At 36.6% G+C, this 25,191-nt stretch overlaps 1 long non-coding RNA gene across 8 annotated transcripts in view; it reads left to right on the plus strand.

The window, feature by feature from the left end:
• LOC143673986 (uncharacterized) overlaps positions 1-20,630 on the plus strand; it is a 70,578-nt gene extending 49,948 nt beyond the window's left edge. For 2 of the 8 annotated variants that reach the window (XR_013170807.1, XR_013170802.1), the window contains 2 exons: positions 853-942; positions 20,321-20,623. This is a non-coding gene — a long non-coding RNA (uncharacterized LOC143673986). Of the gene's footprint in view, positions 1-852; positions 943-20,320 lie in introns of all 8 variants that reach the window. The other 6 variants (XR_013170808.1, XR_013170800.1, XR_013170801.1 and 3 more) reach the window with 6 other exon arrangements.
• Positions 20,631-25,191: the final 4,561 nt, after the last annotated feature.

Raw genomic sequence — 25,191 nt, forward strand, 5'->3', positions numbered from 1 at the left:
CTAATAGCACTTCTCAAACATTTTCACCATGTTTCATAGGTAAATAGTAGAGCAGATTTATATGGGAAGGTTACAGACATAGTGGGAAATTTCTTCTTTTATCTGTAAATTCATACACATTGGTATTCTTCATTATAATAATGAAAAAAAATTCTGGAGTAAAATTTATCTTCCAACAAGTTGACATCCCAAGAAGTCATACTATCTTTATGCTGTGCTTTTACAGAGCCCCAGTAATACTATTGCTTAGGGCAAGGGTCAGCAAACTTTCTGTAAAGGGTCAGATAGTAAATATTTTAGGCTTTGCAGAACATACGGTTTCTCCTAATAACCTCCCTTGTAGTTTAGCTACAAACTCTTCCTTTGTAGCTAAAAGCATCCATAGACAGTTTGAATGGACCTGTATGTTCCAGTAACACTTACAAAAAATGGTCCTTGAGTGGTTTTGGCTCGAGAGCCATAGTTTACCAACTCCAGACCTACAATAGGCTATCTTAATCCAAGAAGCACATGTTAGGGGAACGAAAAGACAGGTTGTTTTTGTGAACTGAAAAGTAATAATCCCTTTTTTTATTTAAAATAATTTTTCTTATGGAATGTTATCTTTTTTTCTTTTTAAGATTGTCAACCATATTGCTTCTGAGATAGTAACTTTTGATTTTAAGGAAAACAGATTTATAAAAAAAGTCTTTCAATTTATATAATATATTGGCTGTGTGCAATCAATATGTCCGTTTTAAATTTTCTTTTAAAATGTAACTTTCTTTTGAGTTAATGATACTGTTTTCACAGTGACTATTTTCTTCAGTTAAAATGTTTTAAATGAATAATTTTTAAAAACTTGTCCCCCAGGAGAAAGTGTCACTTTCTGATGTCTTAACTTTTCTCATGTCTTTGAGACAAGAGGAGTCCTTAGGATGAGGAACTTCTTTGTGGACAGAGGTAAGACTTGAAATTAGTTTAATGATAAAATATTTGAAAACTTCATGAAATATTGTTTTCAAATTGAGTTAATTGCTAGCCATTTATTTAACATACAATACTAACATATAATGTTACTTATCAACAGAGATTTTTAAGTAGTGTATATACACTACTGTGAGTGGATTTGACTGATAATGCTGCAAAGATTCCTGTGGAGAGGTGGGAGAGAGGAAACTGTTTGGATTAGAGATAGATGTATTGAGAAGAAAAGATAGTGCAAGTTGACAGACCTTGATTCTGAGTGAGATGTAATAGGAATGATGATGGCATTAGACTCAAAACAGTAACACAAACCTTGGCTTTCTCTTTTTACTGTCAGTTAATGGCACTTTAACCTACCCAGTTGCCTGAGCCTGAAATTTTGTTAATCATTTATTTTTCCTGATTTTACACATCTAATTCCTTGCCAAGTTGTAATGTCTCTCCTTTTCCCGATTTCCAGTTATTTTTCTAGTTTAGGTCCTCCCTGTGTAATGCTTCTTCCATTGTGATGACTTCTCATTGGGCATTGCATCTTATCCCTGGTCTGGATTTCTCTACTCTACCCTATATATTAATGGTTTAAAATAGATTGTATTCTGGTTATTCCATTCTTTTTTGTAAAGTCATCTGATTTCTTTGTTTTTGTTTTAAACCGTGGGACTTAATTCATACTAGTGATTTTAGCTCTTACTCATTATCTACACGGTTGCATTCCTGTCTTTGTCCTCCATATGTCCAGTTTTTTGAAGATAGGGAGTTTTATTAAAAAAAAACTTTTTTTTCCCAGTGCCTAAAAGATTACTGAGGCTAGGGATGTGAAGATTTTTTCTTTTTTTTTCCGTGTCAAAAATTTTTATTTTGGAAAGAGAGATTAAAAGAAATATTTTCCCACATGTATTTTAATTTCCTTAGAACATAAATATATTTTTCCAGTTCTTAACATGATGTATTCCAGCCATAATAACAGTTTATTACTTTCTAAAACTTTCTTCATAACAGTAAAACGTTATACTCTATGGGTAAATTAAAATGAAATAACAGTCTATGTTTTATGACTTCTTATGTTTCATTAGGAATCATGTTTTCTATAATTTAAAATTATATTTTTTAAATATATTTCTGATCATAATTATATCTAGCAAAAAGATGGCAAGTTAATGAATAGAATAAAGGGTTATCAGAGTAATATCACTGACTCAGAAATGTTAAAAACATGAGGATTAAACAAGATAAGAATAGTTCTTCAAAGCATGACATTAGGGATGGGCTTCAGCCTTTTCATGTATCTGGTGTATACACAGTTCTGGGTGAAAGTAGGAAAGTAGAAAATCAGGAATTCTTATTGGTCTAAATCAGTGGTTCTCAACTGAGGTCAATTTTCCTTTGGGAATGTACGGAGACATTTTTGGTTGTCACAGCTGGTGAGATGCTAATGGCATCTGGTGGGTAGAGGCCAGGGATGCTGCTATACATCCTGTAGTACACAGGACAGGTCCAACAGCAAAGAAGGGTCCAGCTCCAAATATCAGTGGTATCAAGTCTGGGAAACCTTGGTCCAAAACTGGTTGTTTTGTAAGTCAAATAAAGACCCTTTTCCTACTCACTGGTAATATCTAAATGTAAGAGTTGCCTCTGTGGCAATCTCGTACAAGTTCCAATTGACAATATAATTGGAAACAGACATTAAATAAACTCAGTTAATTTTGATTAAGTAGGCGCTTAATTTTCATTGATCAGGTAAATGATAAAACTTCTCTTTAAATTAGCTTATAATTTAACAAAATATCATAGTAATTGCTTTTAATTGATTAGTGTGCTTTATATTTGTTTTCTGTTCCTTGCCTGTCTTTCCATGAACTGAATAGTTGATCATCAGAAGGTGAGAGATAGAGAGCAAGAAATTAAGGAGGCTTGATTAATCATAAAATCAGATTTATATGTGTAGGTTTTGGGGATGCAACTAGAACAGCCTATCATTTAATCTACAATATTTTGACTCCAGAGTTCAACCTTTAGGATATAATGAGGATGCAGTGGTTGTTAGCAGAAAATTACATGAACAATTTTGAAAGACCAGAAGTCTGTATATCTCATAATGTATATTTGGTAAGCCTGTAACTTTATGTTGAAATTCTCAAATACATGGTAGGAAATTAGAAGTTGTATCCCTCATTTGTATTATAACTTTCATCCCCATATCAGCCTCCAGTGAAACCTGAAGACCCAAATGAGATTAAATATAAAAAAGAATCAGGGGAAGGTCACTAGAATAGATTTTTAAAAAATATTTTTATTGACAAATCTTCACACACATGCAGTCCATATATGGTGTGCAATCAGTGGCTCACGATATCATCACATAGTTGTATATTCATCACCATGATCATTTCTCAGAACATTTACATCACTCCAGAAAAAGAAATAAATAGAAAAAACTCGTATACATACCATACCCTTTGCCCCTCCCTCTCATTGATCACTATTTCCCTCTCCTTGATTTATTTTAACATTTGTTCCCCCATTATTTATTTATTGTTAATCCATATTTTTTACTCATTTGTCCATACTGTAGATAAAAGCAGCATCAGAGCAAGGTTTTCACAATCATACAATCATTTTGTGAAAGCTATATCATTATACGATCATCTTAAAGAAACATGGCTACTGGAACACAGCTCTACAGTTCCAAGCTCTTCCCTCTAGCCTCCTAATACACCTTAAACTAAGGAGGGTTTATCTATGTAATGCCTAAGAATAACCTCCAGGATAACCTCTCTACTCGATTTGAAATCTGTCAGCCACTGACACTTCATTTTGTCTCATTTCTCTCTTCCCTCTTTCAGTCGAGAAGGCTTTCTCAATCCTTGATGCTGAGTCCCAGCTCATTCTAGGATTTCTGTCTGTGGGTTGTCTTTTTGCTTTCATGATAAAGTCCTTTGATGCACAGAAGGTTTTTTTCTTTTAATTTTTGATCATTCTGTTCTACATATATAATCAGTAATTCACAATATCATCACATAGTTGCATATTCATCATCATGATCATTTCTTGGAACATTTGCATCTATTCAGAAAAAGAAATAAAAAGAAAACAGAAAAAAATGCATACGTACCATATCCCCCACCCCTCCCCCTCACCGATCACCAGCATTTCACTCTAAATTTACTTTAGCATTTGTTCCCCCTATTATTCATCTTTATTCCATATGTTTTACTCATCTGTTGATAAGGTAGATAAAAGGAGCATCAGACACAAAGTTTTCATAATCACACAGTCACACTGTGATGCACAGAAGTTTTAAATTTTGATCAAGTCTATTTTCCCAATTTTTTGTTTTTGTGCTTCTAGTGTGAAATCTCAGGAACCATTGCCTAACGTGTGTTCTGAAGACACATCCCTATTTTCTTCTAGGAATTTTATAGTTTTGGCCTTGTCTTTAGGTCTTTGGTCCCTTGTGAGTTAATTTTTGTATATGATTTGAGGTAGGAGTCCACCTTCATTGTTTTGCATATTATTCTCCAGTTTTCCCAGCACCATTTGTTGAAAAGACTATTCTTTCCCCATTGAGTGGACTTAGCACCCGTGTTAAAAATCAGTTGGCTACAGATGTAAGGGTTGATTTCTTAGCTCTCAGTTCAATTCCATTGGTGTCTGTGTCTGTCCTTGTTCCAGCACTATGCTGTTTTGATGATGTAGCATCATAATAAGTTTTAAAATTGGAAAGTGTGAGTCTGCCATTTTCTTTTTCAAGATGGTTTTGATTATTCAAGGGCCCTTACCCAGCCCTGTTAATTTGATGATTCCCATCCCTTTAAATTTGATGGTTGGCTTTTCCATTTCTGCAAAGAATGATTTGGAATTTTGATTAGGATTGTGTTGAATCTCCAAGCGTTTTTAAAAATCCATTCTCTGTAAGAAAGTGTGGTTGTGAAGAATAAAAATAGTTTCCATTTGTTGATCACTTACACTTTACATAATATCTTATTTGAAGTATGTAATGTAGTTTCATTTAATCTGCTTTTTAACCTCCAAACCCAACTTTCATTGAACCATTGTTTGGGTCTTTTAAAAATAAGTTGTTCTCTGACGAATGCAGAGATTTCATATTAGGTCAGAGTGGTTAGGGAAGGGTCTTACAGAGTTCAATTTGAGAGGGCCATTAAAATCTTGGTCATTTTAATTATTTATGCTAGGCATGATGATTTACATTATAATCAGTGAAAAGAGAATTACACATAGTTTAATAAAATTTGATAGTACCTGTTATCTTTGATTTCAAAAGTGATTGTTTGAATTTTATTGTCCTAAAATATAGCCAAATTTTATCCCTGGAAACTTGTTCCCAGGCTGGAAGTAAGGGTCAAAGTCAGGGAATGTAGCCCATTCTGATCAGCACTGGAAGGATTTAATCAGAAATTCACCTTTCTCACACCCATTTAAAATTTTTAAATTAAACCTGAAGAAGAAAAAGTCTCTTATCTGGGAGTCTCCCAGCTTTGAAGTCTTATCTTACACAAGAAGTTAGAGAACATGCTTGAAGTTTATCTGTAAGTAGTGGTCACTGGTTGGTGCTGACCCATCTGCGTCTGTGTGTATAGTATAATGATTTGGGTAGAAGTTGGTAATATAAGAAAAAGACATCCTTTTTGGAGTTCAACTTCTTCAGCTTAGATTTCTTTTAGCACTGCACCCTAGCCACCTGAGCTGCTCAGCTAGGACTGGCCTTATATAATCTTTCCTAGACGGGATAAGGCATTGTTTCTGTGTGCTGGGTGAGATCTTGGTGTTCTCAATTGAAGTTTGTACAAGGCAGGTGGTGTTTTGTCTGTATTTCCTGCTAATAGACAGTTGCTTTTGGGTGAAATATTAAATACTGTTAGGATTGTACTATGGACATTTTACGTGAAAGTCTGTATTGGTAGAATAAGTTGAAACCAAAGGTTTTGATTTCAGGATTTTATATAACCCTTTTCTTTATTCATTTGGTACCCTTTATGACTGTGTTCATTACGGTGTCAGATTCTAGAATGAGAATCTTGGAGAGGAGTGGTCCTAGATCAACTTCCTACTCCAGTTTTCTGTCCTTAGGTGTACAGTTATCTATCCAGAGGAATAATTTTGACTGAGACAAGCAATTTTTGTTGCTGGTGGCCTTTGAGGCTGTTTTTTAATGACATTCTTTTCACCCACTATATCCTTCTCTTTCCTCGTCTACTTTCCCTTTACCAATCCTTTCCTGTCCTAAGTTTGCCACTCATCTTATAGTAGCTTTACTAGTGTTTTCTTCTGTTAAGTCATCTAAACTTACAGTCCTGTTCTTAAAGGCCTTCAGTGATGAAGAACCCGCCACATAACATGGTAATGTATTCCAGTTTCTCTCTCCATTTCTGTCAACTTAGTTCAGGTTTTTAACCCTTATCTCCTGCTTATTGCATAGTTCTAGTTATTGTAGTAGAACAAACCAGTCTACAACTTAGCAATGTAAAACAACACCCATTTTGTTATGTTCATAGATCGTATGTCAGGAATTGAGTCGAGTGGTTTGTCTCTGCTCCACTCTATCTGGATCTCAGTAGGGGATGGAAAGGTTAGGAGAACTTGAATAGCTGGGCTGGGGAATCCAATTCCTAGACTGTTTCTTTGCTCACATATCTGATATCTTGGCCTGTACGGTTATAAGACTGGGCCCAGCTGGGACTCTTGGCCAGAGTGTCTACTTGGGCCTCTGCAACATGGAGGCTTTGGTGTAATGGACTCTTCCCTGGGGACTCAGTGTTTCAGCAATCAAGCAGACAGATGCTGCATGCTTTTTATGACCTACCCTCAGAAGTCACATATTGTTACTACTGCTATTCTCTCTTGGTCAAAGTAGTTGCAAGTCTACAGATTCAAAGAGAAGGGATATAGACCCTGTATCTTAATAGAAGGTGTATAGATGCCTCTGGGATCATGTTTTTAAACCACATATGGTAATAACTGTTTGGGTTCATAATCTGACGTAGCGTTGTATGTGACCTTGGTCAAGTCATTTAACTCCTTTGTGCCTCAGATACCTCAACTATAAAATGGGGCTTGGTAATAGTAATGACCTCATGGAGTTGTTACAAGGATAAAGCTTTCCAGGATCTGACTTCCTTTTACTTTTTCAGCTTCAGCTTTGACATCTGTCTTCACTCACTATACTCATTGCCAGTCTTTTTTTTGTTTGTTTCCTTCATCCTATCTACTTGCCTTGAGAGGTTGCCTTATAATGAAGAAGTTTTTTCCTGCCCTCATACTTTGTTTTTTCTACTCTGCTTTATTAGTGCCACCCTCCTTTTCCTGTCTTTGCTAGCTTTTTTTTTAATAATTGTGATGAGATTGGGCACTTTTTTATATGTTTATGTGTGGATACGTGTGTGTGTATAATTTATTTTCTATTCTATGAAATGTCAATTTATATCTTTTTACCTGTGTCTGTTGTGTGATTAGCCATTATCTTATTTTATAGGAGCTCTTTATATTAGGGAAATTTGAATTTTCTGTGATGTGTACCAAATTTATTTTCAGTTTGTCCTTTTTCTTTAGACATCGTTTATGGTGGATTTTAAAAACCATCTTAACTGTTTTCCAAATACAGTGCTTTATTTTTTCCTTTCCTTAATTTTTCCTTTTTTTAATTAATTAAAAAAATATTACAAGAAAGAAACACATTCTTAACATATGCTCATTCCGTTCTACATATATAATCCGTAATTCACAATATCATCACATAGTTATTGCTCTTTGAACACATCAGGCAGATTCCAATCTCAGAACTTTGGCACTAGTTGTTTTCTTCACTTGGGACTTTTTTCTCCCAGAAATCCACATGATTAATTCTAACCTCTTTAAGTCTTACCCAAATATCACCTTTTCTTTTTTCCGTTGCAATTTTCATGTTCCATATGTTTACTGGGTTTTGTCGGTTTCTCTTGGTATACTTGAAAGCTCCATGAGAGCAGGAATGTTTTTGTTCATCTGTAGTTCACTCCAGTGAAATTACCTTCTTATCCCCTTTTAAAAATACCCATCTATTTTCTTAAAGGAAGGTGTGGTGGAAAGAGTCTAGGCTTTGAATTGAGAGGTAAAATGGGAACCTGTGGTGGTGGGAGAGACTCTGAAAACACTTCTGAGATAGAGTAGACAAGATGAGGGTCAAAAACGAGAGAATGACAACACCAAAAACCATGAAAAGCAAAGTTGAGATTTATAGTTACAGATTAGATTTGAAACCTGTCTTCAAATCTAAATACCTTAACCATGGGCAAATTAATTAACTTGTCTATGACTCTTCTTTTTCATTTATCAAAGGGGAAATAATACCTTCTATCCCTTACCCCATTCCAAGATTGTTGTGACTAAAGAAAATAATACCTACAAAGTTCTTGGCCCAAACCACTCCATGTGGTGGGGTTTGGTAATGCTGGTTCCCCTCTTCAAGCAGCTTTTGTAGCGTTATTCTAAATAAAACAAACAAACAAACAAAAAACCCCTAGATTATCTGAAGTCTTAGGTTTAGTATTTGAAGTTCTTGACCCATTTTCCTAGCTTTATTATCTCTAACTGCTTCCCTGTATTAAGCTTAATACTCTAGCCAGCCATGTCTGCTTAGCCATTTGTTCATCTGTGTCAAACTAGGACCTCTGTACTGAGAATATAAAGATGGTTCAGTTCTTGTATGCAAGGAGTTCTTAGTCAAACAAGGATCAAGGATGGGAGGGGATAGCAAGGCAGAAGGGACAGCCTAATCAGAAGTGTAAAGATAAGAAATTGCCATCAGTCATGATATCAAGGAACTAAAGCTGTTTTTTTTTCCAGTGTCAGTGGCACATGACATGAGAGTGTTGTGAGAAATGAGACTGACTAGACATACGGGGGACATGCAGGGGCCAGGTTAAGAAGGGCCTCTTGATGGCTTCAGTGTGGAAGGTGGGACTGGAGAGGCCATAGCAGAGGCAGCAGGATGGGTTGAGGGAGACGCCGGAGAAGAGGAGCTCCGTAGGAGTAGAAGCTGAGAGAAGGTGACTGATTTGATTTACAAGTGTGGGAGAGGGATGGATCCTTAAGTTTCTCATTTGAACAATACAGTAGATAGTGGTGTCACCAATAGAAAAAAGAACATAGGAGCATCAGACTTAGAGTGAAATCACAAGTTTCTCTCCCCGAAAGCAGGGACTCAACCTTCTCACTACTGGTATTTTGAACCAGAAAATTTTTTCTTGTAGGGAGCTGTCCTGTGAATTATAGGATGTTTACAGCATCCCTGCCCTCTACTCCCACCAGTTGTGAGCACAAAAAATGTGTCTAGACATTGCCGAATTTCCACTATGGAGCAGAACCATCCACTGCCCTAAAGCCTTTCTTGATCAATTTGGCGAAAGCCTGTTTGTTTGAAATACCAGTTTATTCAAAGCCAGTATGCGGAATGACCAATTTAAATGGTCATTTTGACAGATTCCACTGATTTTCCAGACTCCTGTTTATTTAATTACCCATAAAGTTTTAACAGTTGATATTGGATTAGACTACTATTTTAACAGCTTTAAAAAATTTATGCCTTTCTAGTGGATCATTTTCATTTAAGGAAATGTTAGAGTTGTTGAAAGGTAAGAATCATGAAATAACTAAGGGGCTCATGAATATGTTTACTATTCAGAAAATACTTTTATCACCATTAACTAGACTTTTGGCATTTCATTTGGCTGTATTTCAGTTCACATTGATTACTTTCTAATCATTTTAATCTCTTTACTCTTTTCTCTCTCTCTCTCACTCTTTTTTTAACATCTTTAAGACTCTCATTACTTCCCAGTTCATTTCTAACTTTACCCATCTGTTTCAGTTTGTTAGAGCTGCCAGAATGCAGTATGCCAGAAATGAAGTGCTTTTGACAAAGGAGATTTATTAAGTTACAAGTTTACAGTTCTAAGGTTGTGAAAATGTCCAGATTAAGGCATACAAGAGCATACCTTCAGTCAAGAAAGGCCGATCATGTCTGGGGTTTCTGTGTCAGCTGGGAAGGCACTTGGCTGGCATTTCCTAGTCCTTTGCTCCCAGGTTGCTTTCTGATACCAGTGACTTTCTATGTTGGCTCTGCAAGCAGCTTCAGATGTCTATGTCTAAAACATTTGCTCTCTGTATCAGCTCTTACTCTCTTTCTCCATGAACTCTTTTAAGGACTCTAGTAAATTAAGACCCACTTTGAATGGGTGGGGCCATACCACCATGGAAATAATCTAATCTGAGAGTCCCACCCAGACAATGTCTGTCCCTATGCAATTGGATTAGAATTAAAAGAATGTGGCTTTTCCATGATATATAACAGTTTCAAAACAATACACCGTCTTTTAAGGTTTTAGATTTTTAATCAAATAATCATTTTTTTTTCACAGAACTTTCTAGCTGATGTGTATATTAAATTCAGTTTACTAATCATCTGGTCCATTATAATAACCACTCTTGGACAGTGATATGTCCTTTGTCCAATACCAGTTTTATGGATGGTGGCTCCAAGTATGCAGAAATTTAAAAAGAAACTGTTTATTCAGAAATGTTAGTGAGAGTTTCCTATTTTCTTTAGAAAATTTATTCACTTTTTAAGTTTGTACTTTATCAAGGTTTTATTTACACAGTCACACACATACACACAGACATAGTTACAAGTAAGGTTATGGCAAGCCAGAAGTAACGCTTTTCGTTCTTTTTTTTTGCTTGTTTGCATGGGTAGGCACTGAGAATTGAACCAAGGTCTCCTGCATGGCAGGTGAGAACTCTGCCTGCTAAGCTACCGTGGCCCATCCTTTCAGTCTTTTTAATTGTTTATTTTGACATTTATGTCCATATTTCTAAATTACATGCTTACACTACTATTACTTCTTGATTCTTTTTTTTTCCAGTTTTAGGTATTTTCTAAAGACTTCCCATTAAAGAAGATGAGAAATTTGTTTTCAAATCTATTGCCCCCCTCCCTTGTTTTCATTATGTACATGTTTTATTCCCCATCATCCCAAAACAGTCATAATTTTGATAGATCATTGTCATGGTTAGGGACATGTGTCAACTTGGCCAAGTTGTGGTACCTGTTTATCTGATTGGGTAAGTGCTGGCCTGTCTGTTGCAATGAGGACATTTCATAGGATTAGATCATGATCACGTCAGCTGCATCCACAGCTGATTCCATTTGTAATCAGCCAAAGGGGAGTGTCTTCTACAATGAGTGATGCTTAATCTAATCACGGGTAGCCTTTCAAGGAGGACTCAGAGGAGACAGGTTCCATTCCTGCTTCAGCCGGTGAGCCTCTCCTGTGGAGTTCATCTAGACCCTCCATCGGAGTTGTCGGCTTCACAGCCTGCCCTGTGGATTTTGGACTCTGCATTTCTGTGGTCATGTGAGACATTTTTATAAATTTTATATTTGCGAGTGTTCCCTGTTGATTCTGTTTCTCTAGAGAACCCTAACTAATACAATCATTGTTCAATTTTTACATTATTATGACCATATAGATAGAAGCTGTTCATAGCTGAGTTGTGTAGTGTATCATGATTACTTTTCCTTCTTTTCACAGCTTTGTGTTCTTTTTGGAGTTATGGATATTTTGATTTGCTTATATTTTTATGGCTTACCATTAATTTATCCTCAAGTTCTCCCATTTTCTAAATTTCCTCTTTATTCTGATCACATCAGGTATTTGTTTACTTTTATCTTTTTGGACTTGGATGCCAGGCCTACTCTATCAGAGTCACCCTGGGATCTCCCTTTATCCTCTTCCTGGGGATTCCCTTTGCCTCTCATGTTGGATTCTCTGTTTCTATCTCATGTCTCAAGTCCTCCACTTTCTTGGTTCATTCTTAATACTTTTCATGTCTTTCTTCTATCTTCATTCTTGATTGATATTTGGTTGTATGTAGAATTCTAGACTGAAAATCCTTTTCCCTCAGAATTTGTTTCACAGTCTTTTTTCTTTGTATGCTGTATGGTGGGGTCACATTTCATTATTTTTCCATTTTCCATGTGAGTATCCTGTTATTATAGCATCATTTGTTGAATTTCTGTTTGTTTGTTTCTTTTGGGAAGTGACTGGGAATTGGTAAAGTTTAATAGTTCCATGTTTTTTCTCCTATCCATCAAGGGACTTTGCCAATATTTTTTGATTGTCTGCTTAATATACTTTGGGATATATCCAGGCATTACATTAAGCTCTATAGGATTAAAGGCCCTCAGTCTTATTCTGGGCTCCCTTTGTTTGAATTGTTTAAGTGAACTATCCAGACAGATTAAGTTAGATTAGGTGCTACAGAAAATTTAGGTTCTGGACAAAATAAACCTTTCTTCTTTTGGTCTCAAGGAGTAGATGAGATTCTAAAATATAGACAATGTCTTCCTTACCCCTGTATTCTGAATTACCTTAATCTCAGCCTGAGTGGCTTCCTTCCTATCTCTGAATTCCAGGTTGTATGTATATAAACAGCCTCTCAAAATCCAGAAATAATAATTACCAGTCCAGACTAAATGTGACTGCTAGAAGAGCTTACAATCTAGGCCCCTGTTTTCTTATAAGCATTTTCTAAAGGAGACCATGCAATAATTGCTCTTTTGTTTCTGGCTCATTTTGCCTCTTTGAATGTCCCATAGGTTCTTTCACAGCGTTGCATTCCTGACAACATTGTTCCTTTTTGTAGCAGCATTCCCTTTTCCTTTTATTTGTGTGTGTGTGTGTGTGTATAAGTAAACACAAGTACAAAAGCCCACATTAGCCACATTATCATCTTAAGCCAACTTGAGGCCATTCTCATTTTACTTATTCCTGTTAATCATCGTGTGATTCCTCTGGCTCCTAGATAGTCATCGCTCTACGGTTTACTACATTATGTGTTCTTACAGAGTGTGTTTTGGTGTGTTTGGTACTTGATGTATTTGTATATGTTTCATTCTGTTGTACTAATGACTATGTTTTTAGGAATCATCCCTGTTTCTGTGTGTGTATAGCACTATGTGTTGTGCATCTACCACATTGTAGCTATCCATTCCCTAGGAGTGGGCATCTAGGTTGCCTCCTACTCCCTGCTGCCATAAAAAAAATGCCACGGTGAACACCTTCATGCATGTCCCCTGTTTAAGAATTTCTTTGGGATGTGTATCTAGTAGTGGAATTGCTATATCACAGGAAATACAAGCAAGTATCAGATTGTTCTTCTAGATGGTTGGATCATCGGTAGTGCACGAGGGTATTTGTTATCCCCCTGTGCCTGCTACCATGTAGCATTACCCAGTTTTCTGATATTTTCCCAACGTAATCCACATTAATATGATGATACCTCATTTTTGCTTCAACTTGTATTTCTTTGATTTTTAGTATCCCTTATATATTCCTTGGCTTGTAGGGTATTCTCATCTGTAAATTATTTGTTTTTCCTTTGTCCATTTTTCTGTTGGTGTGCTACCTTTTTCTTGTTGATTTTTAGGTGTTTCTTGCTTTTCTAGACATTCTGTTGTAGGTTTTAGACAGTACAGATATCTTCTATTCTGTCATCTTTTCATTATGCCCTTCATTGAAAGAAATCCTTAATTTTGATATAATCAAAACAATTTTTTCCCCTATGTTTGTGCTTTTAAAGTTTTGCCTTAAATAGTTCTTCTTGATCTGGTCCACAGGGGTATTCTTTTACATTTCTTTATGTAAACCTTTTATAATTTTACCTTTCACCAGTAGTTTAATTCCTCTAGACTGCACCCACATTTTCATATGGTCCATAGGTAGGGATCCTGTTTTGTTTTTGTTTTTTCCTTTCCTTCACAGGCTGATGCAGTGAACCAGTTTTCCTCCTGCTAGCTACTCAGCTGTTCGTCCTTTCCCTAATGCTTTATAAGATCTCATCATTATATCTTATGTTTCCACGTATTCATCTTTTAGATTTGCATTCTGTTACATTGATCTTTGTGTTGGTTTTTTTCCCCCTTTTTTCTATTCTTATGCAATACCACAGTTTTCTTTTTAATTACTCTGGCTTAGTATTTAGTAAGATAAACTCCACACCTTTTGTTTCATTCTTTCTTTAACTTTTAATTTTGAAATAATTTTAAGCTTACAGAAAAATTACAAAACGTATAATACAGAAGTCATACTTAACTTTCACTCAGCTTCCTCTAATGTTAAAAACTTATGTAACCGGGGCACGGTTCTAAAAACCTGGAAATTAACATTGCTATCCTATTAATGATAGCTGCAGACCTTATTTTTGAATTTCACTAATTTTTCTCCATAGTTCTTTTTCTGTTCTAGGATCCAGTTGAGAATCTGAAATTGCATTTAGTTATCATGTCTCTTTTAGTCTTCTCCAGTTTCTGATAGTTTCTCAACACTGGTGTCTGAATTCCTTGATGGAGAGATTCCACCTGGGTGGGGCTCTTTAACTCTACTCATGTAGAGTTAAGAGTGAGTTTTAGCTTCCGGGTCAAGATGGTGGCTTCACAATGTGCACATTTTAGCTTGTCCTCCAGAACACCTCCTAAATAAGCAGAAACAGTACAGAGCAGCTCCTGGGGCCATGTCAGTGACCAGACGCACAGCATAACCCAGTCTGGACCAGCTGGACCGGCTGTGAGCACCCCCTAGAACCGTGAGTTCCCAAAGCTGCCACAGCCAGCAGCCCTCCCCCACAGGCCACTTCTGGAGAGGAAAGGAAAGGACTTTACCAGCAGCAGGGACTGGGCACAATCAAACGCCAATTGTGGAACTAATGAACAAATTCTGACTACTAAAAATAGGCCCCAGCTTAGGTGAACCTGATCAAAGCAGAGGTTGCTCATTTTTGCCCTGGCGCCAAGGGGGTAGGACTGACAGAAAAAGGGGGGGGGGGAAGGAAACAGGTTTTTGTGGCTATGTATCTACAAAGGCTTGACTGCCTCTGGATACAGTGGCAGGACTTTTCAGGCTGCAGCTGCCCCAGGCATAGGCAGATGTGAGGTCTTTTGGGGGCTTATCTGGAGCCTGTGCTTTCCCCAGGGGAGGGGTGAAGCCCCACCTAGGTGGAATCTCTCCATCAAGAAATTCAGACACCAGGGCTTGGTAATTTGAAGCCATTAAAACCAGCCTACAACCTCTCCTCTGTCTCCACCACACCCCAAGCAGGGAGAGTCTGCCAAAGTTAAAGGTACCGCATCATCTTATGCTGGTGGGACCTGCAGTCAGACAAGTGCCACATACTGGGCAAGATAAGAAAAACAGAGCCCAGAGACTTCACAGGAATGTCTTTCAACCTGCTGGGTCTCACCCTCAGGGAAAACCGACACAGGTCACTCATTCCTCCTGATAGGAGGCCAGTTTGGTCTGGGAAAATCTGGCTGGGGTCTATAATATCTAAGTAGACCCTCCTAAGTGTGTGTGGGGGAAAGGCACCACACACACAGGGCAAGAAACAAGAAAATAAGAACTGAAAAATTCTCCTCTGTTAAAACTTAAGCTAAAGGTCCAGATAAAGCTGAATGGAATGTCAAAGAACAGATAGACAACAAATTCAACCAGCAAGAAAACCCTAGATAAAAGAAGTGAAAGCAATCTCCAGAATAAACTAATTAAGGTAATTAAATGCCTAGACACCAGCAAAAAATAACAAATCACACTAGGAAAATTGAAGATATGGCCCAGTCAAAGGAACAAACCAACAATTCACATGACATACAGGGGCTGAAACAATTAATTCAGAATGCATGAACAGACATGGAAAACCTCATCAAAAACCAAATCAATGAATTGAGGGAGGACATAAAGAAGGCAAGGAAAGAACAAAAAGAAGAAACTGAAAGTCTGAAAAAACAAATCACAGAACTTATGGGAATGAAAGACACAGTAGAAGAGATGAAAAAAACAATGGAAACCTACGATGGTAGATTTTGAGAGACAGAACCTAGGATTTCTGAACTGGAGGACGGAACATCTGAAATCCTACAAGAAACAGAAACTATAGGGAAAAAAATGGAAAAATATGAGCAGAGACCCAGAGAATTGAAAGAGAATATGAAGCGCATGAATATATGTGTTGTGGGTGTCCCAGAAGGAGAAAAGAAGGGAAAAGGAGGAGAAAAACTAATGGAGGAAATTATCACTGAAAATTTCCCAACTCTTATGAAAGACTTAAAGTTACAGATCCAAGAAGTGCAGCATACCCCAAAGAGAATAGATCCAAATAGACATACTCCAAGACATGAATGTCAGAGGTCAAAGAGAAAGAGAGGATCTTGAAAGCAGCAAGAGAAAAGCAATCCATCACATACAAGGGAAACCCAATAAGACTATGCACAGATCTCTCAGCAGAAACCATGGAGGCGAGAAGACAGTGGGATAATATATTTAAATTATTAAAAGAGAAAAACTGCCATCCAAGAATTCTATATCCAGCAAAATTGTCCTTCAAAAATGAGTGAGAAATTAAAACATTTTCAGACAAAAAATCACTGAGAGAATTTGTGACCAAGAGACCAGCTCTGCAAGAAATACTAAAGGGAACACTACAGACAGATACAAAGACAGAAGATAGAGGTGTGGAGAAGAGTGTAGAAAGGAAGACTATGAGTAAAGGTAAAAAGAAGGAAAATTAGATATGACATATAAAATCCAGAAGGCAAAATAGTAGAAGAAAGTACTACCTATGCAGTAATAACACTGAATGTTAATGGATTAATCTCTCCAGTCAAAAGACATAGTTTGGCAGAATGGATTAAAAAACAGGACCCATCTATATGCTGTCTCTACTCAAAGGACACGAGGCCAAGGGCACAAATGGACATTTACACACCAATGTTTATAGCAGCATTATTAACAATTACCAAGAGATGGAAACAGCCAAAATGTCCATCAACAGACAGTTGGCTAAACAAACTGTGACATTTACATAAGATGGAATACTATGCAGTTTTAAGACAGAAAAAGTTATGAAGTGTGTAACAACATGAATGGACCTTAAGGACATTATGCTGAGTGTAATTAGCCAGAAACAAAAGGACAAATACTGTATGGTCTCACTGATATGAACTGACATTAGTGAATAAACTTGGACTATTTTGTTGGTAACAGAGACCATCAGGAGATAGAAATAAGGTAAAATATTGGGTAATTGGACCTGAAGGATACAGATTGTGCAACAGGACTGATTGTAAAAACTCAGAAATGGATAGCACAATACCTAACTGTAATATAATTATGTTTAAACACTGAATGAAGCTGAATGTGAGAATGATCGAGGGAGGAGGGCTGGGGTCACAAATGAAATCAGAAAGACAGATAATAAAGATTTAGATCTAGGAATGCCTAGAGTGTATAGTGATAGTGAATAAATGTACAAATTTAAAAAATATTTTTGCATGAAGAAGAACAAAAGAATGTCATTACTGCAGTGTGCTGAAAACAGATCATACTTAATATTCAAAAATTTCAACTAATGTGTGATACTAAAGCAAAAATGTCTGTCTGGTACAAATCTATACTTTGACTAGTGCATCTCCTAATATAACTTATGTAGGTAGTTGATTGAACACCTTAAGTACATGGAACTTTGTATAGGACATGAGATTTTGTTGGTTTGTCCAGGTGATGCCCTGATGAATCCCAGAGTGATTTGATCAGTGAGTGGAAAAGTATTTGCAAAGTCCCCTTTGGGGAATGGTGAGAACAGGGGAAAACTCAACTTCCCCAAGTTGAATTCTTGATATTCTCACAAGCAGTGTGGACAACCAAAGCTATAGCTTAGTCCCCAGTCTTGGGGTTTGTTCATATGAAACTTAACCCCACAGGGGATAGGTCAAGCCTACTTAAAATTAAGCCTAAGAGTCACCCCCAAGAGAGCCTCTTTTGTTGCTCAGATGTGGCCTCTCTCTCCAGCCAACACAGCAAGCAGACTCACCACCCTCCCCCTGTCTACGTGGGACATGACTACCAGGGGTGTGGATCTCCCTAGCAGCATGGGACAGAAATCCCAGAATGAGCTGAGATTCAGCATCAAGGGATTGAGAAAAACTCTAGAATGAGCTGAGACCCAGCATCAAGGGATTGAGAAAATCTTCTCAACCAAAAGGCGGAAGAGTGAAATGAGACAAAGTGTCAATGGCTGAGAGATTCCAAACAGAGTCGAGAGGTTATCCTGGAGGTTATTCTTATGCATTAAGTAGATATCACCTTGTTATCCAAGATGTAATGGAGAGGCTGGAGGGAACTGCCTGAAAATGTAGAGCTGTGTTCCAGTAGCCATGTTTCTTGATGATGTTTGTATAATGATACAGCTTTCACAGTGTGACTGTGATTGTGAAAACCTTGTGTCTGATGCTCCTTTTATCTACCTTGTCAACAGATGAGAGGAACATATGGAATAAAAATAAATAATAGGGGGAACAAATGTTAAAATAGATTTAGTTTGAAATGCTAGTGATCAATGAAAGGGATCAGTAAGGGGTATGACCTGTAAAATTTTTTTTTTCTGTTTGTTATATTTTTCTGTTGTCTTTTTATTTCTTTTTCTGAATTGATGCTAATGTTCTGGGAAATGATCATGGTGATGAATATGCAACTATGTGATGATATTGTGAATTGCTGAGTGTATGTGTTGGGAATGTTTGTGTTTCTTGTAATTTTTTTTTAATTAATAAAAATTTTTTTAAAAATTAAAAAAAGAAGAAAGAAAGAAAAGGAAGAAAGAAAGACACAGACAGGAGGGGGTTTGAAGCTCAGCCATAACAGACAACAGACAACTTTATTCAGTTCCTGCTTATATACTGCAGGGTTTACATGACTAAAAGCATGCGTACGTTTCGTGCAAAAACAGAGTGCATACTTTTCAGTATATTACTCCCTACATACAGAGATAGCTAACAAGACCTTGGGGTTTAAGAAAAAACAAACATTCTCTCCCTTGCAGACTGCCCTCCAATTAAGCAGTCTCCACAGTTTACTGCTGAAAAACAAATGAGTTTTAAAATTATTCAGAAAGCTTACTGGAATTTTAATTGAATTTGTAGATTGGTTTGAGTAGGATTTATGCCTTCTCAAGTTTCTTCATTAAGTGTAATATTGGCTGAAGGTTTTTGGTACATAATTTTTCTCATATAGAAGTTCCATTCTATTTCTAGTTTACTAAGAATATTTTTAAGCATAAGTTGTTCAATCTTAAATCTTTTTCCTACAGTGAATAAAATAATTATATAGATACTTTCAGAAGTGAAATCTGATTTTGGGAATAACTCTGAAAGTCAAAGGTGGACACACAGCCTTTTATTGTCACAATTTGACTTTATCGATTTTATTTATATATTTATTTTATGTTTTAAAACACTGCCCTGCCTGTGTGTTGATGGAAGCGGTGAGGGGGGGAGGCTTATTTAAGGATTAGAAAAGATGTGTGAGCTCATATATTTGCTTTACATAGGGACCAAGCTCTGTTCAGGAAGAATTGAAATATAATATAAAGTTGTTTCACCTGATTTCTACTCATGTAAGTCCTGTTTAAATAGGTCTCTCAAATTTCAGGTTGGTACTCTGCCAAATAGATTTGTGTGGGAGAAGGAAGCAGTACTCAACTGGGTGCTTGTATACAGAAAATTAACTGTACATATTACGTACTTGTAACTGTAGTGCCTGTGTATTTAATGTGGGTAAAGAAGTATATGATTTGTTTGATCTCTGTTGAATAGATTGAGTTCTTCATTCATTCAACAGATATTTACCAAGAGCCATACAATGTAGTGTAAATACATCCTTTTTGGGCTGCTGTTACCAGCATTGTGTAGAAGGCAATTAGGGATTGAGGTTCCCCTTGGATTTTCTCATTAAATAGTGATGTGGCTTTGAACAAATTAGAGAAATGTCCTCATTGGGTAAATGATGATACATTAGCTGTCCTGCTTGTTTTGAAAGGTGTGGTGAGGATTATATGTGATTTAATACATTATGGAAATTTAACTTCTGGTTATGAAGTACTACTGTTACCCTATTTTACATGACAGCAGCTTATACAAAGTATCTCAGATGGATGGGTGATTCAGTGGTAGAATTCTCAACTGTTATGTGGGAGACCTGGGTTCAATTCCCAGCCCACACACCAAAAGAAAACGAAACAATGACAGAAAAAATAATTTCTTTCTGAACACCCAGTTGAATTTCAGACTTGATATTTTTCTCCTCAACATTCTCTAGTTTTCCTCCTAATTTATAACATGCGAAAAAGTGCTAGATGCATTAGGATTAAAATTAAAGCAGTAATATTTTGTTTCTTTAACTAGAAGCTCTTCAGATTTCCCCAGTTCTGTGTGTTGTCTAATTTCTTTATCTTTATGTATATTGTATTTTAGCATACATCACATGGAGATGGATGTCAAGACATGACCTCTCGAACTGGGCGTCCTGGAGCTCGGTGTAGAAACTCTTTGGCGTCCTGTACAAATGAACAACCTCGTGTTGCTAATTACCAACTCCTTAAAACAATTGGCAAAGGGAATTTTGGAAAAGTAAAGCTTGCAAGACATATCCTTACAGGCAGAGAGGTAAATATAAGTCATGCTCCTTTATGTTATGACACTTGATATGCTGTTCTGTGTGTATGTGTGTGTGATATACATTTGAACTTATTTTTTTCTTCTTGTTGAATTTCTTTTTATTTAGCCCTAAAGAGTTTTTTTTTTTTTTGGATGTGTGGTCTGGGAATTGAACCCGGGTCTCCCGCATGGAAGGCAAACATTCTACCACTGAACCATCTCTGCACCCTTCCTAAAGGAGTTTGAAAGCATTAAATGCAGCATCAATTTCTTATAAGTCTTTTACTATCCATTAAAATGTGACTTGTAGTTAAAATCAAGCAGTTAATTCTGCAGGGCATAGGAGCTTGAGGTTATCTTTTGTGATGGATATGCTTTGTTACTATATGTACAATTGAACATTTCCCCTTTTAATCATATTCAGATACATATTTCAGTGCTGTTAATTGCATTCACAATGCTTTCTTACTCTCACCACCATTTGTTATCAAAACATTTACATCATTCCAAATAAGGACCCTGTACATTTTAAGCCTTGACTTCCCGTTCCCTGTCCCCACCCTACTAACCTGTATTCTACAGATTCTGACTGTTTGAGTTTGCTTATTCTAATTTCCAATCAGTGAGATCCTACAATACTTGAACTTCTGTGTCTGCTTTATTTCACTCAGCATGTCTTCAAGTTTCATCCATGTTGTAGCATGTATCAGAACTTCATTCCTTTTTATGGCTGAATAGTATTCTCTCATATGTACATGCCACACTTTGTTTATCCATTCGTTGGTTGAGGGACACTTGGATTGCTTTCATCTTTTGGCAATTGGGAGTAACGTTGCTGTGAACATTACTGTGCAAACACCTGTTCGAAGTCCTGCTTCCAGTCCTTTTGGGCATATATCCAGTAGTGGAATAGCTGGGTCATATGGTAATAATATACTTAACTTCCTGAGGAACTGCCAAACTTTTCCACAGTGGCTGCACCATTTGTATTACTACCATCAGTGAGTGAGTGTTCCTATTTCTCTGCATCTTCTCCCAACACTTGTTATTTTTTTTTTTTAATAGCAGTCATTCTAATGGATGTCAAATGGTGTCTCCTTGTGATTTGATTTGCATTTCCTTGCTGGCTAATAGTGTTTCTCTTCATGTGTTTTCTTCTTTGGAGAGATGTCTAAGTCTTTTGCCCATTTTAAATTTGAATTGTTTATCTTTTTGTTATTAACTTGAAGGATTTCTTTATATAGTCTGGATAGTAATGCTTTGTTGGATATGGTTTCCAAGTATTTTCTTCCATTGCATAGATTGTTTTACATTCATAATAAAGTTCTTTGAGGAACAAAAGTTTTAAGTGTAAAAAACCATTGCCTATGTTTTGTTCTAGGAGTTTGATAGTTCTAGATCTTATATTAAAATCTTTTATCTATTTTGAGTTGGGTTTTATATATGGTATGAGGTAGGGGGTCCTCCTTTTTTTGCAAATGGAGATCCAGTTTTCCCAGCACCATTTGTTGAAGAGACTATTCTTTCCCAATTGGTCTTTGTCACGTTGTCAAAAATCAGTTTGGCCATAAATGTGAGGGTTGATTTCTGCGCTCTTATTTCTATTCCATTGGTCTGTATATCTGTCCTTTTGCCAGAACCATGCTGTTTTGATGATTGTGGCTTTGTAATAAGTTTTAAGAAAAAAAGTCCAACTTCTTTCTTCTCTTTTCAAGGTGGCTTTAGCTATTCAGGGCCCCTTACCCTTCCATATAATTTTGATGATTGACTTTTCCATTTCTGTAAAGAAAGTTGTTGGGTTTTTTTTTAAACTTTGTTGTATAGTATAACATACATACAAAACAAAGAAAGAAAAAAGCAATAGTTTTCAAAGCACTCTTCAACAAGCGGTTATAGGACACATCCCAGAGTTTGTCATGGGCTTCCATACGATCCTCTCATATTTTTCCTTCTACTGTTCCAGAATATAGGAGACTAGAGGGTGTAAATATTTTTTCATCTTCACAATCGACTTTTTTCCTTCTTTTTTGGTGAAAAATAACATATATTAAAAAGCTATAAATTTTAAAGCACAGCACTACAATTAGTTGTAAAACATGTTTCAGAGTTTGACATGGGTTACAATTTCAGAATTTTAGATTTTTACTTCCAGCTTCTCTAAAATACTGGAGACTAAAAGAGATATCAGTTTAATGATTCAGCATTCATATTCATTTCTTAAATTGTATCTTTTATGTATAATTCCACCATCACCTTTGATCTTTCTATACCTCTCTTTATGGTTGTTTGGGCTATGGCCATTCTAAATTTTTGATATTGGAAGAGCCTATCACTAATATGGAGTGGCGAAATGAAACTTTCCGATGTTCTGGAGAGGCTGGGCTACGTTTCAGGACTTATCTGGACCAGGGATCTACCTGGAGGTTGCAGGTTTCTGGAAAGTTACTCTAGTGCATGGAACTCTTGTGGAATCTTATATATTGTCCTAGGTGTTCTTTAGGATTGGCTGGAATGGCCCTGGTTGGGGGTTGGCAGATTATGATAGGTAGCAAGGTCTAACTGAAGCTTGTTTAAGAGCAACCTCGAGTAGCCTGGAGGTTTGAACTCTCTCTGCCACTGATACTTTATTAATTACATTTCTTTTCCCCCTTTTGGTCAGGATGGAATTGTTGATCCCATGGTGCCAGGGCTGGGTTCATCCCTGGGAGTCCTCTCCCATGTCACCAGGGAAAATTTCACCCTTGGATATCATGTCCCATGTAGAGGGGAGGGCCATGATTTCACTTGCAGAGTTGGGCTTAGAGAGACTGAGGCCACATCTGAGCGATAACAGAGGTCCTCCAGAAGTAACTCTTAGGCATGCCTATAGGTAGTCAAAGCTTCTCTGCTATCTACATAAGCTTCACAAGAGTAAGCCTCACGATCGTGGGCATGGCCTATTGATTTGGGTGTCCCTAAAGTTTGACACAATTTCAGGGGATTCCCTGATGGTTAGGTTTAATAATTCCATATTCTTTCTCCCCTACCTCAGGGGACTTTGCCAGTACTTTTTGATTATCTGCTTCATATACTCTAGAATGTTTCCAAGCGTGCAATAATCTATATGGGATTAAAGGACCTCTTCTTATTCTGTGCTCCCTGTGTTTCAGTTGTTCAAATGAGCCATACATATAGGTTGAATGAGATTATGCACTACAGAAAATTTCAGTTCCAGATCGAATAAACCTTTCTTCCATTGTTCTCAAAGAGTATATGTGGTTCTAAAATATAGACAGTCTTCCTTACCCCTATGTTCTGAATTACTTTAACTCCAACCTGTTCGGCTTTGTTCTTATCTCTAAATATCAGGTTATAGATATAAAACAGCCTCTCAGAATCCCAAAATATTAATCACCACTCTGGACATAATTTGCCTGCTCTAAAAGCTTGCAGTCTAGGTCCCTGTTATCTTATAAGCATTTTCTAAAGGAAAGTTGTTGAACTTTTATTGGGATTGCACTGAACCCATAAATTGCTTCAAGGACATCTTAATGATAATTAGTCTTCTGGTCCAGGAACACAGACTGCCTTTCCATTTATTTAGGTCTTCTGTGATTGTTTTAGCAAGGTTTTGTAGTTTTGTGTACAGGTCCTTTACATCTTTGATTAGATTTATTCTAGGTATATGATTCTTTTAATTGCTATTGTGGATAAATTTTTTCTTCATTTCTTCTTCCAAATGTTCATTGCTTACGTATAGATAAACTACTGATGATAGGATGTTGACTTTTTACCTTGCTACTTCACTGAATTCATTTATTAGCTCTAAGAGCTTTGTGGTGGATTTTTCAGGATTTTATGAATATAGGATCATGTTATCAGCAAGTAGGATGATATGATCCTATCTCTAAATAGGATAAATAAATAAATAAAAAGGAAGGTTTTATCTCTTCCTTTCCAATTTGGATGACTTTTATTTCTTTCTGTTAAATTGCTTTGACAAAAATTTCCAGTATAATGCTGAATAATAGTGGTGACAGTGTAGAATCCTTGTCTTGTTTTTGAAAGCTTTTCAGTCTTTCACCATTAAGTAGGATGTTAGCTGTGGCCTTTTCATATAAACCTTTTATGATGTTGAGGAACTTTGTTTCTATTCCTAGTGTTCTAAGTGTTTTTATCAAGAGGGCTTTATTTTTTCAAATGACTTATCTGTGTTGAGAGATGATCATTTGATTTTTTTCCTTCATTCTATTAATGTGGTATATCACATCAATTGATTTTCTTATGATGAACCAATCTTGCATACTAGGGATAAATCCCACTTGATCAGGGGATATAATTCTTTTCATATGCTGTTGCATTCAGTTTGCTAGTAATTTGTTGAGAATTTTTGCATCTGTATTCATAAGAGATTTTGGTGTGTGGTTTTCTTTTCTTGTGGTATGTTTAGTTGGCTTTGGCATGAGGTGGATGTTAGCCTTGTAAAATAAGTTTTAGGCGTGTTCCCTGCTCTTCAGTTTTCTGAAAGAGTTTGAACAGATTGGAGTCAAGTCTTCTGGAATGTTTGGTAGAATTTCCTGGTGAAGCCTTCTGGTCCTGGGCTTTTCTTTGTTGGCAGGTTTTTGATGACTCATTGAATCTGTTTACTAGTAATTGGTTTGAGATCTTCTCATTCTTCTTAAGTTGATTTAGATAATTTGTGTATTTTT

Source organism: Tamandua tetradactyla, chromosome 2, assembly GCF_023851605.1.
Source record: "Tamandua tetradactyla isolate mTamTet1 chromosome 2, mTamTet1.pri, whole genome shotgun sequence".
Lineage (NCBI taxonomy): Eukaryota > Metazoa > Chordata > Mammalia > Pilosa > Myrmecophagidae > Tamandua > Tamandua tetradactyla.